Source organism: Cnephaeus nilssonii, assembly GCF_951640355.1.
Source record: "Cnephaeus nilssonii genome assembly, chromosome: 4".
Classification (NCBI taxonomy): domain Eukaryota; kingdom Metazoa; phylum Chordata; class Mammalia; order Chiroptera; family Vespertilionidae; genus Cnephaeus; species Cnephaeus nilssonii.
Window position 1 is genome coordinate 34,256,441 of NC_137075.1, and position 17,064 is coordinate 34,273,504.

Genomic DNA, 17,064 nt, shown 5'->3' on the forward strand with positions numbered 1-17,064 from the left:
GCCTGTATTAAGATATGAGCTCTATTAGGGCAGTAAATTTTGTTTGTTCTGTGTACTGTATCTTAGATTATGATCTGGCACAGAGTAGATACAAATAATTTTTGTTGAATAAATTTTTTAATGAAAAAATTGGTAGCTTTTTTGTGATAGCAGTAATAAATTTCCTATTCACTGATTAATTTAACAAACATTTGAAGAGATTTTACTGTGATGCAGACACTATTTTTATTACAGAGATATAAAATTTTACTTTTAAAAATTTTATTTTTTTGAAAGAGAGAAAAAGACATTGATTTGTTATTCCTCTTATTTATGCATTCATTGATTGATTTCTTATATGTTCCCTAACCAGGGATCTAACCCAAAACCTTGGTGTATTGGGATGATGCTCTAACCAACTAAGCTACCTAGCCAGGGCAAAATTTTGCTTTAATGTGCATGGAGAACACCACCCCATGCCTGACATGTAATTTGCCCAAAAAGAAACTGAGAAATGTTCCATCTTCTCTTTGCATATGAGTGGTCATATGTAACACTCTCTCCTCCTCCTCCTTTCATTCTTGTATTTCTTTCTTCCTTTAAGAATCTATTGCTTCTTGGGCTGATGTTGCCCTAGAAATCAAGCCTGCATGTCCCAGCTTGTCAAAGAGACATTTGAAACCTCATCTGTTGCAGGTGTGTCTCTAAACACAATATTTTCCTGCATGACTTGGGATAAGTCAGTGAGCTAGAGTTTTATGCAAGGATGAACACATGGGTTATTTCTTTCATTCAAGATTTAGACATTCAAAATCATAAATTTGAGCTGTGATTAAGAAACTATGGTGACACACTCTGTTTTCACTCTCACCATTAAAGCACCTCTTGTGAGGCATGGTTACTTTTTTGTTGTTGTTGTTAATCCTCACCCGAGGATATTTTTCCATTAATTCCTTTTTTTACAGAGAGTGGAAGAGGGAGGGAAAGCGAGAGAAACATCGATGTGAGAGCAACACATTGATCGGTTGCCTCGATCATGTGCCCCAACCAGGGCCTGGGCCCTAGAGGAGCCCGCAACCGAGATACGTGCCCTTGACAGGAATGGAACCCAGGACCCCTCAGTCTGCAGGCCAACACTCCATCCACTGAGCCAAACCAGTTAGGGCGAGGCATGGTTACTTCTTGATCTCCTGCTGTGTTCCTAAGAGTTGATCTGGATGACTTTCTTACCAACAAGAGTGCCTGGGGTGGAGTGGTGGGTGACAACAACAGTAAACTAAATCTTGGTCTCTAAAGGTAGATGCCGAGCATCCATGCTTCTCCTTGCTGCTCAGAGTTTGTGCTCAGCTCCCCCTGCAGTTCCTGTCACTGTGTCACTCAGTGCACAGTAGTACATTGCCGAATCTGACTGGCGGACTGAGGCTTTCTCCAAGTGGAAGGCATTTGGTTGTTTTCGGTATGTGGCTACAAATCCTTTGCTGCTTCCGTTCCCATTGGCCGTGGCAGCTTTCAGGAGGAGCTGTGGACCTTCTCCGGGATACTGAACATACCAGAAAAGCGTGGGGTACCCTGTGGTTTCATAGGAGCAGTTCACAGTCAGGGGAGCCCCTTCTGAGAGGGTCACTTGGCCTTTTGTCTGGGTCACTGAATTACCACCATTGCTTCTTCCTGGAAAAATAATAATAATAATAATAATAATAATAATAATAATGGTTCTGCTTACCTTGAGCATGATCTGCAGCTTTACCCCTTAGAGAAAATCATGGTTAAAGATTTCCAACATAATGGAAAGAAAGACTTTAAGTTTTCTGTGCCTTTTTACTTACCAAACATTAAGAGCAGTGTAATCACTGATCCTGGAAAAGAGTTCATTCTTAGAGTCTCTGATGTCATTGTGTCTTGACTTCTGAGTGTGAGGAAAGTTTAATGTAAGGTCAGAGTAAAAGGATGAATGTGAGCTCAGAATTTAAGCAGGAAATGTACATTTGTTAGGGAAATGCACCCTCTTGTGGGCAAGATACTAAACTCGTTGGAATGTTAACCTGTTCTCTCAAAAGTCAGTCTTATATCCTCACCTCTGCTTTTTTTTTTATGACAGCTGTCAACTGACAGATGGTCCTTTGAAAATCAAAAAAATACTTTGCATTTTAAATCATTTTTATTTTTTAATTACAGTTGACATACACTATTATATTAGTTTCAGGTATATGCTGCAGTGATTAGACATTACATAATTTATTAAGTGATCATCCTGGTAAATCTTGTACCCACCTGACACCATACATATTTATTAGAATATTGTTGACTATATTCCCTTGGTTGCACTTTACATTCCCATGACCATTCTGTAACAGCCAATTTGTACTTCTTAATCCCTCAACCTTTTTCATTCATATCCTCAACCCCTCTCCCATCTGGCAATCATCAAAATGTTCTCTCCATCTATGAGTCTGTTTCTGTTCTGCTTATTTATTGTGTTTTTAAGATTCAATTGTTGATAGATATGTATTTATTGCCATATTATTGTTCCAATTTTTTATATTTTTTTCCTTCTTCTTAAAGAAGACCCTTTAACATTTCATATAATACTAATTTGGTGGTGATAAACTCTTTTAGCTTTTCCTTTTTAGGGAAGCTCTTTTTTAAAAAAAAAAAAAATACAAACCATTTATTGTTCAGAGTATTACAGATGGACCACCCTTTATCCCTCATTGTTCTCCTCCAACCAGTTCCCACCCCACCCCAGGCCTTCAGCACCCTATTGTCTGTGTTCATAGGTAATGCATATATGCATATGGGTTCTTTGGTTAATCTCTTCCCCGAAACCCTCTTACTTCCCTCTAAGATTTATCAGTCTGTTCCATGTTTCCATACCTCTGGTTCTTTTATTCATCAGTTTATTTTGTTCATTAGATTCCTTGTTCATTTATTTTGATTTTTAAATTCAATTGTTGATAGATATATATTTATTGCCATTTTATTGTTCATACTTTTGATCTTCTTCTTCTTCTTCTTCTTCTTCTTCTCCTTCATTTTCTTCTTCTTCTCCTTCCTTTTTTTCCCTTCTTCTTAAAGAAGACCCTTTAACATTTCATGTAATACTGGTTTGATGGTGATGAGCTCCTTTAGCTTTTTCTTGTCTGTGAAGCTCTTTACTGACCTTCAATTCTAAATGTCTAGTGGCCTGGTGCATGAATTCATGCACATAGAAAGGAAATTAATTAAAAGAAATATTTTAATATCATTATTCACCCTTTCTCTATAATAGAAGTGTCAACCAAGTTCACAATCAACAATGACAGATCGAAACACACATGTGCGATTGGCGCCAGCAAGAGCTTTATATGTATCGGGCATGTGTGAGTCAACTTAGAAACTTGCTTAATTAGACCTACTTTCTGAGTTAGCTAAACTTTTTCCATCCCAGTGAAGCACCCAAACTTCTCTTTCAGGTAATTGTCAGCAATGCAGTAGTAAATATCAACACAAAGCAGATTATTATTGTAGATCACCCAGGGAGAACAAAGGGTAAAATATTTAACTGCAGCAGTGTTTGACTATATTCTGCACAGTGAGAAAACCTGAAGTCATTTTCAAGGTCCACCATTTCTTACTTCTTTTCAGTTGGGTCAAGCTCCTAAGCTTTCTAAATCTCTGTTTTCCGGCTAATGAAAAGAATATAGGATATCACCAAGTCTCCTATCTACCTACTCCAAGACTTCTGTGAGGATCAAATGAGATGAGGCACATGAAAACGCTTCACAGACATTTGGTTACAGTGTGAAATGTTTCCACCTTGCTATAAAGCAAGTCATGTTCCTGGACTTGCCTGAAGAAACTGCAAGGAGGCTAGTCGCTTGGGAGAGGAAGCTGGGCATTGCTATGTGATGTCATTACCCGGACAGTCAGACACTTAGCATATTATCCTTTTATATATATAGATACCTTTGCTGTGTAGAGAAATCATGGTCACAGGCCCTTGCTTTTCATCACTTTGAATATTTCTTGCCACTCCCTTCTGGCCTTGTAGGTAATTAACTGCTTTTCTCTTGCTACTTTTAAGATTCTCTCTTTGTCTTTAACCTTTGACATTTTAATTGTGATGTGTGTTTGTGTAGGCCTCTTTGGGTTCCTCTTGTTTGGGACTCATTGTGCTTCCTGGACTTGTAAATCTATTTTTTTCACTAGGTAAAGGAAGTTTTCTGTCATTGTTTTTTCAAGTAAGTTTTCGATCTCTTGCTCCTTCTCTTCTCCTTCTGCTATTCACATGATGCTAATGTTCATACACTTGAATTTATCCCAGAGGCTCCTTATATCATCTTCATATTTTTGGATTCTTTTTTTCTTTTTGCTGTTTTGATTGGGTGTTTTTGATTCCTTATATTCCAAATTCTTGATTTTATTCTTGTCATCCTCTACTCTACTGTTGGCCCCCTGTAAATTATTCTTTATTTCAGTTAGTGTGTGCTTCATTCTTGACTGGTCCTTTTTTATGGTGTTGATGTTCTCACTAATTTCTTTGAAATTCTCATTAAGTTCCTTGAAGTTCTCAGTAAGTTCCTTGCGCAACCTTATAAACCATTGTTTGGAACTCTGTATCTGGTAGTTTTCTTGTTTCCATTTCATTTAGGTGTGTGTGTTTTTATGGAGATTTCTCCTGTTATTTCATTTGTGACATGTTTCTTCTTCTGTTTCCCATCTTGGCTGCTTCCTTATGTTTGGTTCTATTTATTAGGTAGATCTGCTAGGTCTCCAGACTTGCTAGAGTCACCTTATTTAGTAGGTGTCTTGTGGGGCCCAGTTGCACAGCCTCTCCAGTCCCCTGAGCTGGGCACTACAGTTGAGCACCTGTGTGAGCTGTGTACACTGTCCTATTGTACTTTTTTTTTAATTTTTTATTGAGGTATTATATGTGTACATATCTTACCGTTACCCCCCCACCCCACACCCACACTTGCCCTCATCCCCCAGAGTTTTGCGTCCATTGTTTATGCTTATATGCATGCATACAAGTCCTTCGTTTGATTTCTTATCTCCCCCCACCTCCCTAACTTTCCCCCTGTAATTTGAAAGTCTGTTTGTTGCTTTACTGACTCTGTATCTATCTTTTTGTTCATCAGTTTATAATGTTCTTTATAATCCATAAATGAGTGAGATCATGTGGTATTTTTCTTTCATTGACTGGCTTATTTCACTTAGTATAATATTCTCCAATTCCATCCAGGTTGCTGCAAATGATGAGAATTCCTTCTTTTTTATGGCAGCATAGTATTCCATTGTGTAGATGTACCACAGTTTTCTGATCCAGTCATCTGCTGACGGGCACCTAGGCTGTTTCCAAATCTTAGCTATTGTAAATTGTGCTGCTATGAACATAGGGGTGCATATATCCTTTCTGATTGGTGTTTCTAGTTTCTTCGGATATATTCCCAGGAGTGGGATTACTGGGTCAAATGGGAGTTCCATTTTCAGTTTTTTGAGGAAACTCCATACTGTTCTCCACAGTGGCTGCACCAGTCTGCATTCCCACCAGCAGTGCACGAGGGTTCCTTTTTCTCCGCATCCTCGCCAACACTTGTCGTTTGTTGATTTGTTGATGATAGCCATTCTGACAGGTGTGAGATGGTACCTCATTGTTGTTTTGATTTGCATCTCTCGGATAATAAGTGACTTTGAGCATGTTTTCATGTGTCTCTTGGCCTTCCTTCTGTCTTCTTTTGAAAATATTCTGTTTAGGTCCGTTGCCCATTTTTTTATTGGATCATTTATCTTCCTTTTATTAAGTTGCATAAGCTGCCTATAGATATTGGAGATTAAACCTTTATCAGTGCTAGCATTTGCAAATATGTTCTCCCATGCAGTGGGCTTTCTTGTTGTTTTGTTGATGGTTTCTTTTGCTGTAAAAAAGCTTTTTATTTTGATGTAGTCCCATTTGTTAATTTTCTCTTTAGCTTCCATTGCCCTAGGGGCAGTGTCAGTGAAGAAGTTCTTTTGGCATATGTCTGAGATTTTGTTGCCTGTGGATTCCTCTAATATTTTTATGGTTTCCCGTCTTATGTTTAAGTCCTGTATCCATTTTGAGTTTATTTTTGTGTATGGTGTAAGTTGGTGATCTAGTTTCATTTTTTTGCATGTGTGTGTCCAATTTTCCCAACACCATTTATTGAAGAGACTGTCTTGATTCCATTGTATGTTCATGCCTCCTTTGTCAAATATTAATTGAGCATAGTGGTTTGGGTCGATATCTGGATTCTCTATTCTGTTCCATTGATCTATATGTCTGTTCTTGTGCCAGTACCAGGTTGTTTTGAGAACAGTGGCTTTGTAATATAGCTTGAAATCTGGTATTGAGATCCCTCCTACTTTATTCTTCTTTCTCAGGATTGCTGCGGCTATTCGGGGTCTTTTTTTATTCCAGATGAATTTTTGGAGAGTTCTTTCTAGGTCTGTGAAATATGCTGTTGGTATTTTGATGGGGAGTGCATTGAATCTGTAGATTGCTTTGGGTAGTATGGACATTTTAATGATGTTGATTCTACAAATCCATGAACATGGTATGTTCTTCCATCTGTTTATGTCTTCCTCTATCTCTTTTTTCAGTGTCCTGTAGTTTTCCGCGTATAGGTCTTTTACCTCCTTAGTTAAGTTTATCCCTAGGTATCTTAATTTTTTTGGTGCGATGGTAAATGGGATTGCTTTTTTAGTCTCTCTTTCTGAAAGTTCACTATTGGTGTATAGAAATGCCATAGATTTCTTGGCGTTAATTTTGTATCCCGCTACATTGCCGAATTCATTTATTAAGTCTATTAGTTTTTTGATGGAATCTTTTGGGGTTTTTATGTACAGTATCATGTCATCTGCAAATAAGGACAGCTTCACTTCTTCTTTTCCAATTTGGATGCCTCTTATTTCTTCTTCTTGCCTAATTGCGGTAGCTAATACTTCCAGTACTATGTCAAACAGGAGTGGTGAGAGTGGGCATCCCTGTCTTGTTCCTGTTCTTAGGGGAAATGGTTTTAGTTTTTGCCCATTGAGTATGATGTTTGCTGTGGGTTTATCATATATAGCTTTTATTATGTTGAGGTATGATCCTTCTATTCCCACCTTGTTGAGAGTTTTTATCAAGAAAGGGTGTTGGATTTTGTCAAATGCTTTTTCTGCATCTATTGATATGACTATATGATTTTTATCTCTCAATTTGTTTATGTGATGTATCACATTTATTGATTTGCGGATATTGTACCATCCTTGCATTCCTGGGATAAATCCTACTTGGTCATGATGTATGATCTTTCTGATGTATTGCTGGAGCCGATTTGCTAGGATTTTGTTGAGGATTTTGGCATCTATGTTCATGAGGGATATTGGTCTGTAATTCTCTTTCATTGTGTTGTCTTTATCTGGTTTTGGTATTAGGGTGATGCTGGCTTCATAGAAGGAGCCTGGAAGTGTTCCTTCCTCTTGAATTTTTTGGAATAGTCTGAGGAGGATAGGTTTTAGTTCTTCCTTGAAAGTTTGGTAAAACTCTCCTGTGAAGCCGTCTGGCCCCGGGCTTTTGTTTGCCGGAAGCTTTTTGATGACTGCTTCAATTTCTTCCATAGTTACTGGCCTGTTGAGCTGTTTAGATTCTTCCTGATTGAGTTTTGGAAGGTTGTATTTGTCTAGGAATATGTCCATTTCCTCCAAGTTGTCCAGTTTGTTGGAATAGAGTTGTTCATAGTATTTTGTAACAATCCTTTGTATTTCATCAGGGTCTGTTGTTATTTCACCTCTTTCATTTCTGATTTTGTTTATTTGGGTCCTCTCTCTTTGCTTCTTGGTGAGCCTGGCTAGAGGCTCATCAATCTTGTTTATCCTTTCAAAGAACCAGCTCTTGGTTTTGTTGATCTTTTGTATTGTTTCTTTGGTCTCTATGTCGTTTATCTCCGCTCTGATCTTTATTATTTCTTTCCTTCTGCTTACACTGGGCTTTTCTTGTTGCTCTCTCTCTAACTCTTTGAGTTGTTGGGTTAGGTAATTTATTACCATTGTTTCTTGTTTTTTGCAGTAGGCTTGTAGAGCTATGAACTTCCCTCTCAGGACTGCTTTCGCTGTGTCCCACAGATTTTGGATTGTTGTGTTTTCATTGTCATTTGTTGCCATGATGTTTTTTATTTCTTCCTTGATGTCTTTGGTAACCCAGTCATGGTTTAATAGCATGTTGTTTAGTCTCCATGTGTTTGATTTCTTTGGGTTGTTTTTATTGTAGTTGATTTCCAGTTTTATGCCACTGTGATCTGAGAAGAAACTTGATATGATTTCTATCTTCTTGAATTTGGAGAGACTTTGCCTATGTCCTAACATATGGTCTATCTTTGAAAATGTCCCATGTGCACTTGAGAAGAATGTATATTCTGTGGCTTTGGGGTGAAATGTTCTGAAGATGTCGATTAATTCCATCTGGTCCAGTGAGTCATTTAGGATTGATGTTTCTTTGCTGATTTTTTGTTTAGAGGATTTGTCCAATGGTGATAGTGGGGTATTGAAGTCTCCTACTATAATTGTATTGCTGTCAATCTCTCCTTTGATATCTTCCAGGAGTTTTTTAATGTATCTTGGTGCTCCTGTGTTGGGTGCATATATGTTTACCAGAGTTATTTCTTCTTGTTGGATTTCTCCCTTTAGTATTATGAAGTGGCCTTCATTATCTCTTGTTATGTCCTTCACTTTGAGATCTAATTTGTCAGCTATAAGTATTGCTACCCCAGCTTTTTTTTTCATTTCCATTCGCCTGGAATACCTTTTTCCATCCCTTTACTCTCAGTCTGTATGCGTCCTTTTTTTTGAGGTGGGTTTCCTGTAGACAGCAGATATATGGGTTTTGTTTTCTTATCCAATCTGTTACCCTATGTCTTTTGATTGGGGCATTCAATCCATTTACATTTAAAGTTATTATTGATAAGCACTTATTTGTCGCCATTTTTATTCTATACCCCTCTGTTCCTTCTTTGCTTCCTATTTCTTTCTTTTTTTTTACAGCAGACCCTTTAGCATTTCTTTCATTGCTGGTTTGGTGGTGATAAACTCCCTTAGCCCTTTTTTGTCTGTGAAGCTCCTGATTTCACCTTCAATTTTGATTGATAGCCTTGCTGGGTACAGTATTCTTGGATTGAGACCCTTCCTTTGCATGACTTTGTATATTTCATTCCATTCCCTTCTGGCTTGATGAGTTTCTGTTGAGAAATCAGTTGCTAGTCTGATGGGGGTTCCTTTGTATGTAACTGTCTGTCTCTCTCTGGCCGCTTTTAAGATTCTTACTTTGTCGTTGGTGTTTGCCAACTTAATTATAATGTGCCTTGGCGTCGGTCTTTTGGGGTTCATTTTGCTTGGAACTCTGTGAGCTTCTTGGATTTGTGTGGGTTTTTTCTTCCCTATATCAGGGAAGTTTTCTGTTATTATTTCTTCTAACAGGTTTTCTATTCCTTGCTCCGTTTCCTTTCCTTCTGGTACCCCTATTATCCTGATGTTGTTTTGTTTTGTGTTGTCCCGAAGTTCCCTTAGGCTCTCCTCATGCTTTCTAATTTTTGTTTCTAGAAGCTGTTGTAATTGGGTATTTTTTTCCATCTTGTCTTCTAGCTCACTTATGCGGTCCTCTGCTTCTTCTAGTCTACTCTTGATGCTTTCTATTGAGTTCTTTACAGCAGCGATGTCATTTTTCATTTCTTCTTGGTTCTTCTTCATTTCCTCTTGGTTCTTACTCATATTGTCAAATTTGTCTTCCATCCTTTTCAGCCACCTTATGACCATTTCTCTGAATTCTTTCTCTGATAGGTTGTTTGCCTCTAGTTCATTTACTTCCTTTTCTGGTGATGCCTGCTTCTCTTTCCTGTGGGGGCTAGTTTTTTGTCTCCCCATGGTCTTTCTTCTCTGGATGTCTGGTTATATAGTTCTCTCTCTCCGGCGTTGATTTAAAGGTACAAAATACAACACAACCAGGCACAACACACAAGGCACTGAACAGAATTGTATTCACGATATTAATAACCTCCAATAAAGGTAACCACCAGAGAAAGACAAATTAGGGAATAGGAGTGGAAGAGGGAGAGTAAAAAAAAGAGTGTGAATCTTAACTTGGGAGAAGAGCAGAAAAAAAAAAAGAAAAGAAAAATAAGTAAGAGAGACAAGAACAATACTAAGAGAGAAAAGGGGAACAAACTATATATATGGGGAGTAGACTCCACTAGATCAACCACTAATCCCAGCAAATTCCAGCAACACGAGCCTGGAGATTAATACAAACTGCACCACCAACTAATATCAAGTGAGGCAAGGGAAAACAAAAGTAAAAAACAAACAAAAACAAAGCAAACAATAGAACCAACCAAACAAACAAAAAGAATAATCAAAACAGTCTCATAAAAAAAGCATAAAAATTCAATCTAATCAACATTCAAGCAAACAACAACAAAAGGCCAGAGAGAAAAATAATTTTTTTTTTAGGTAGCGTAGAGAGAGGTATGTATGGATTTGGAGCAGGGGGTTGGGAATTAGATATATAAGTAGGGTGAAATTTTAGCAGAGGGTAAACTGAAAAAGTAGGGAAAATCTAAAGCCAGAAAGAGTTAAGATAAGCAGAAGACCAAAAGGGGAAAGGTTAGGAGGAGAGTGATGGCAAAATGTTAGCGTTGAGATAGGGTAAGGGAAAGATGCAAATAGAATGTAGGACACTAATCCCAAAATAAAAGAAAGAGAAAGTCTAATGACATTTTTAAAAAAAAGTATAATAATAGTAATAATAATGCTGATTGAAAATAAAAATGTAATAATTAAAAAGGTGATAATCGAGTGAGGAAAAAGAAAAAAAATTTCTTTCTTAAGTAAAAGATGCAAAAAATGAAAATAAAAAAATTAGAATAAAAAAATTGAAAAAAAAATTGAAAAAAGAATTAAAAATTAAAAAATAGGAAGACTAAAATGTGCAGTAGCGGCTGTCATTCACTTCCTCTATTATTCTTGTTGTTTCCCAGTCTGGGCGGTATTTCAGTTCAGCTTCGTTCCTCTGCTCCTCAGTGTTGTAGGCCAGTCCTGCTTTTTGAGCAGGCTGTGTCTTAATTTCTGGTATTTATTTTTGATTACACCAGAGACAATTAGCGTTTCAGCCCCTGGGTGGCAGTGTTTCTGAATTGACTTCCGGGCCTCTCTAGCTTTTTTTTTTTTTCCCCCCTCTATGGCACTCACTACCGGTTTGTGGAGGTGTGTGCCTCACAGCTGCCTCTCCGATGGTCACACCCAGCTCTGTTCCCAGGTTCCGAAAAAACAACTTCCCCTGCAGTCTTTCAGGGTTTTTCCACCTGGGTTTTCCTCTGCGTTGGGCTTAGTAATCAGAGTCGGAAAGAGCCCAAGTGCACGGACAGTGGGTCTGTGCGCCAGACTAAAAAGCCTGCACTCCTTTGAAAATTCTCAGTCTGATCCTCCTCGTCAGATTAAAATGAGTTGCTTTTAAGAGGTCACTTCAGTTAGCAGCTCAGAGTACCCCCTTCCACATTCACGGTTCATGGCAGCTCCAACTGCCGCCGATTTTTCTAGGCACAGACCTCCCGGTTCCCGCCGGTCCCACGGCTCGCGCGCTTCCCTCCCACCCTGTCCTATTGTACTTGAGACTTGACTGGTATTGGCATCACTAGGAGGTATTGACTCCCAGGCTAATCTGTTGCAATGTCACCCCAATAAATTCAATTAAAAAGTTTAAAAAAGTAATTTTAAGGGGTTCCAGATAAACTTTTTAAAAGATCTTTATTGTTAAAAGTATTACATATGTCCCCTTCCCCCCCCTCATTGTCCTCTCCAAGCCTGCCCCACCACCCAGCCCCCACCTTCCCCCTCCCCCATTGTCTGTGTTCATTGGTTATGCTTATATACATACAAGCTCTTTGGTTGATTTCTTATCCACATACACACCCCCGCACCCCAGACCACCTTCCCCTGCTTCCCCTCTGAGTTTTGACGGTCTATTAGATGATTCTGTGTCTCCTGATCTATTTTTGTTCATCAGTTTATGTTGTTCATTATATTCCACAAATGAGTGAGATCATGTGATACTTATCTTTCTCTGACTGGCTTATTTCACTTAGCATAATGCTCTCCAGTTCCATCCATGCTATTGCAAATGGTAAGAGTTCCTTCTTTTTTTACAGCAGTGTAGTATTCCATTGTGTAGATGTACCACCGTTTTTTAATACATTCATGTGCTGATGGGCACTTAGTCTGTTTCCCAATCTTAGCTATTATAAATTGTGCTGCTATAGACATAGGGGTGCATATATTCTTTTGGATTGGTGTTTCTGTTTTTTTGGATATATTCCTAGAAGTGGGATTACTGGTCAAATAGAACTTCCATTTTTAACTCTTTGAGGACACTTCATACTGTTTTCCACAGAGGCTGCACCAGTCTGCATTCCCACCAGTAGTATACGAGGGTTCCCTTTCTCCACATCCTCTCCAGCACTTGTCATTTGTTAAATTGTTGATGATAGCCATTCTGACTGGTGTGAGGTGGTACCTCATTGTTGTTTTGATTTGCATCTCTCAGATGTTTAGTGATTTTTAGCATTTTTTTCATGTTGTTTTATTTATTTTTAAAAAATTGAAACAATATATGAGTATAACTATATTAATATAAAGAGATACAAATAATAAAATAATGTTATAATTTTTAACATTGCAAATAGAATTATATTTAAATAATTGGAAATTTCTTCTATCTCCTTCACATATTTATGTATCATGTAAAGATTTTCACAATTATAAAGTAATTATGTAAATAAAACAAAGTTGATATCTCAGACAGGATTGCTGCTGTCAGGATGGAAAATGTTTTCCCAGGTACTTGAACTCCTTGGTGCCAGGAGTTGTATGTCCTCAGTACTCAGCTTCAGTTTGGAATTTAAAGAAATTGGCATTTCTTCTTCTCATACATACTGAGAAAGTACCCACTTGTGGTCATCTTGGTTATTGGAACTGAGCTGGTGCCATCCTATATAATAAAAGACTAATATGCTAAGTGTCTGGCCGGCTGTTCAACCAATCAAAGCATAATATGCTAATGATATGCTAAGGCTGCTCAACTGCTCACTATAATGTGCACTGACCACCAGGGGGCAGACAGTCGACCAGTTGTTATGATGTGCACTGACCATCAGGAGGCAGACTCTCCAACCAGTAGGTTAGCTTGCTGCTGGGGTCCAGCCGATCAGGACTGAGCAAGATTGGCTGGACATGCCCTGGAGCCCTCCTGGGATCCCTCCCCGGCTGACCAACCTCCTGTGCCCCTCCACAGCCTCTATCATGCACCGGTGGGGTCCCTCGGCCTGGTCTGCACCCTTTTGCAATCCAGGACCCCTTCGGGAATGTCGGAGAGCCAGTTTTGGCCCGATCCCACAGGCCAGGCTGAGGAACCCCACTGGTGCACGAATTCGTGCACCGGGCCTCCAGTAAGTCTCATAAAGATAATCAGCCTCTCAAATCAAAATAGATTAAATAATCATAAATTTATTATGAGTAATTTTATGTCTCTTACCCCAAAACCTTTCAAATACATATAAAACAACTACCCTTAACAATATTGTTACAAGATAGTGAGAAGCTAGGAAATGTCCAGGGCAGGAGGAATAGGGAAATTGAGAGGAGAAAATTTTAAAAAGCCAAACAGTTTAGAAAGTTTGTAGCCAATTTGCAGCAAAACCTTATCTTGAGAACAAATGGCTAATACCTCTCCTCGCTAACCAAAGAATTCAGAAAAGAAAGGGGATATTTAATGCCTCTTTTCCCTAACCAGAGAATAGAAAGTGTAAATCACCCTGGAACTGCTAAGGCAGGAGAGAGGAGGAGGGAAGGAAATAAGAAAGAGTTTATTTCACCAAATAAACAAAGTCAGCTGTTTTGGGGAAGGAGAAAGTTTTTATCTCACGGTTTAAAAAGGGAAGCCAGCAGTCTCAGTGGTGGTTAAAGATAAAATCACCAGATGCTTCTCATAAATTCTGGGAAACCATACAAAGTAAAAGGGAGACTTTGAGAGTTAAGCTGTACCAAGATATACAGCAGAGGAATTTTAAAACCTATAGACAAAGAAGTATAAAAAGCCAAACTTCTACCATGCAGCAATTCTCAGAATACCTGGGAAGTCCATCTCTGCTTCATAAGCAAGATGTATTATGATATATTTGCTTGCCTTACTTCTTTAATAAATTTATTTGCTTTATTTATTTATTTAACAAATTGGCTTTACTACACTGCAATCATTCGTGGTCACTCATTTGAATTCCTTCCTATGAGACTGACATGAATCAGGAGGAGACAGCCCTCACCTTTCAATTCAGGAGGCTAATAACACCTTTTCTGGTGTTTCTGGTGCCTATCCTATCTAATAAAAGAGTAATATGCAAATTAACCATCACCCCACTACACCCACAAGCCACGCCCACCAGCCAATCAGGAGCAAGTATGCAAATTAACCCAACCAAGATGGCTGCAGCCACGGAGCGTGCAAGAGGCTTGGGTTTCCCCAGCAATGGAGGAAGCCAAGCTTTCCGCACACCCTGGCAGGCCCAGGCCTCCACTCAAGGCTACAAATTTTCAATTATAGAAGATAAATAAATCCCAACAAAAATGGCTGCGGCCACGGAGCAAGCAGGAGGCTTGGCTCTGCTCAAGGCTACAAAGTTTCAATTATAGAAGATAAATGAATCCCAGATACCAGGGCCTCCGCTTGGGTCACCAGGGGGCGTGGCAGGCCCCTTGCCCAGGCCGCCCCATGTCCCAAGGGAACCCCCACCTTGATCCGGGACACCCTTCAGGGCAAACCAGCTGGCCCCCACCCATGCACCAGGCCTCTAGCCTAGCTAATAAAAGAGTAATATGCAAATTGACCATCACTCCAACACACAAGATGTCTGCTCCCATGTGGTCAAAGATAACTGACCCCATGTGGCCACCACAAGATGGCCAGCAGGGGAGGGCAGTTAGGAGGGACCAGGCCTGCAAGGGAGGGCAGTTGTGGGCGATCAGGCCAGCAGGGGAAGGCAGTTGGGGGGGACCAGGCCGGCAGAGGAGGGAAGTTGGGGGCGACTGGGCCTGCAGGGAAGGGCAGTTGGGGAAGACCCAGGACTGCAGGGGAGAGCATTTGGGGGCAAACAGGCTGGCAGGGGAGCAGTTAGGCATCAATCAGGCTGGCAGGGGAGTGGTTAGGGGGTGATCAGGCTGGCAGGCAGAAGCGGTTAGGGACAATCAGGAAGGCAGGAAGGCAAGCAGATGGGAACCAGCAGTCTTGGATTGTGAGAGGGATCCCAGATTGGAGAGGGTACAGGCTGGGCTGAGGGACACACCCTCCCACCCACCCCCGTGCACAAATTTCATGCACCGGGCCTCTAGTAACAATATAATTTGAAAAATGATGCTGATTCCTACTGGTGTCCCTTTTGGCTAAGGTAAATAATTGAACACAATCCACTATTATTTTCAATACCTTTGAATTTCTATAATCTTAATCATTTATCAATCATAGCATCAGGAAGTACACAACTAAAAATCCCAGCCTTCTTCCCCATTTTCCCCCTTTACTTTCCTTCAAAGTCATCATTAACTTTTAAGGCTTCAAGTCCTTACAAATACAATGTCTTCTCATAGAGTTTTTCATTCTGCCTGCCTGCCTGATTGTCCCCTAACTGCTCCCCTGCTGGCCTGATCGCCCCTACCTGCTTGCTCCCCTGCCGACCTGATCGCCCCTAACTGCCTCTGCCTCAGCCCCCACCACTGTGGCTTTGTCCAGAAGAAAGTCAGATGTCTAGAAGATGTCCGATCGACCTGGTCTAATTAGCATATTACCCTTTTATTAGTATAGACTAGAGTCCTGGTGCATGAAATTCACCGGTGTCCCTCAGCCCTGCACCCTCTCCAATCTGGGATCTGCACCCTCTCCAATCTGGGACCCCTTGGAGGATGTCCGACTGCCGGTCCCACAAGGATCGGACCTAAACCGGCAGTCAGACATCCTTCTCATAATCCAGGACTGCTGGCTCCTAACCGCTCACCTGCCTGCCTGCCTGATTGCCCTAACATCTTCTGCCTGCCAGCCTGATAGCCCCCTAACTGCTCCCCTGCTGGCCTGATTGATCTCTAACTGCTCCCATGCCAGCCTGATCACCCACAACTGCCCTCCCCTGTTGACCTGGTTGCCCCCAACTGCCCTCCCCTGCTGGCCTCATCGCCCCCAACTGCCCTCCCCTGCTGGCCATCTTGTGGTGGCCATCTTGTGATGACATGATGGCGGCCAGTCTGTGGCAGCCATCTTGTGATGGCCATCTTGTGATGACGTCGCGTGAGGGAGTGATGCCACCTAGGCTTTTATTATATAGGTTAACCTTTTGCACTCGGATGTCGAGTGTGACTCGACACGGTTAGCATTGGTAGCAGGAATCGAGAAAAAAGCAAGCGAGTGCAAAGGGTTAATTGCCATGTGAAACAAATGAGAAACAATTTCATATTCCAACAGTAAAATCATATAAAAATAGAGTAAGAGTAGAAAACAATGACAGCATTTGTGAGAAACTGACAAAAGTTACTAACCCACCAATTTTGAAGATTTCTGGTATGAATTTGCAGAAATTCAGATATCAAAAAAATAGAAATTTATTGCTATAATTGGGAAACATAAAGCAAACTTTACTTTAAAACAAATGGAATTTGACATCTAGATGTAGAATTTCCTGTTTTTAACAGTCCCTGAAGAAATACTAAAAATTTTGAGTTATTCATGCTTCTTTCTGCAATATTTATAATGTTATTAAAATCTGCATAAGCATGCCATATTCTAAGCTATTCATCAATCATTTCCTCCTTCTTAGATGGGGCACCTAAACATGAAGGAAAATAACCAGCACAGAATGGAGCCAGGAAGAAAGATTCCAAGAAAACTATCTTAAAATTACCAAGTTGGGAAGGTAGTAAGTTTGTAAGAAGAAAGGAAATCATTCAAAGGAGTTCACTTTTGTTTTGGATTATCCTATATAATAAAAGCCTAATATGCTAATTGTCCAGGCATCCAGTCATCCG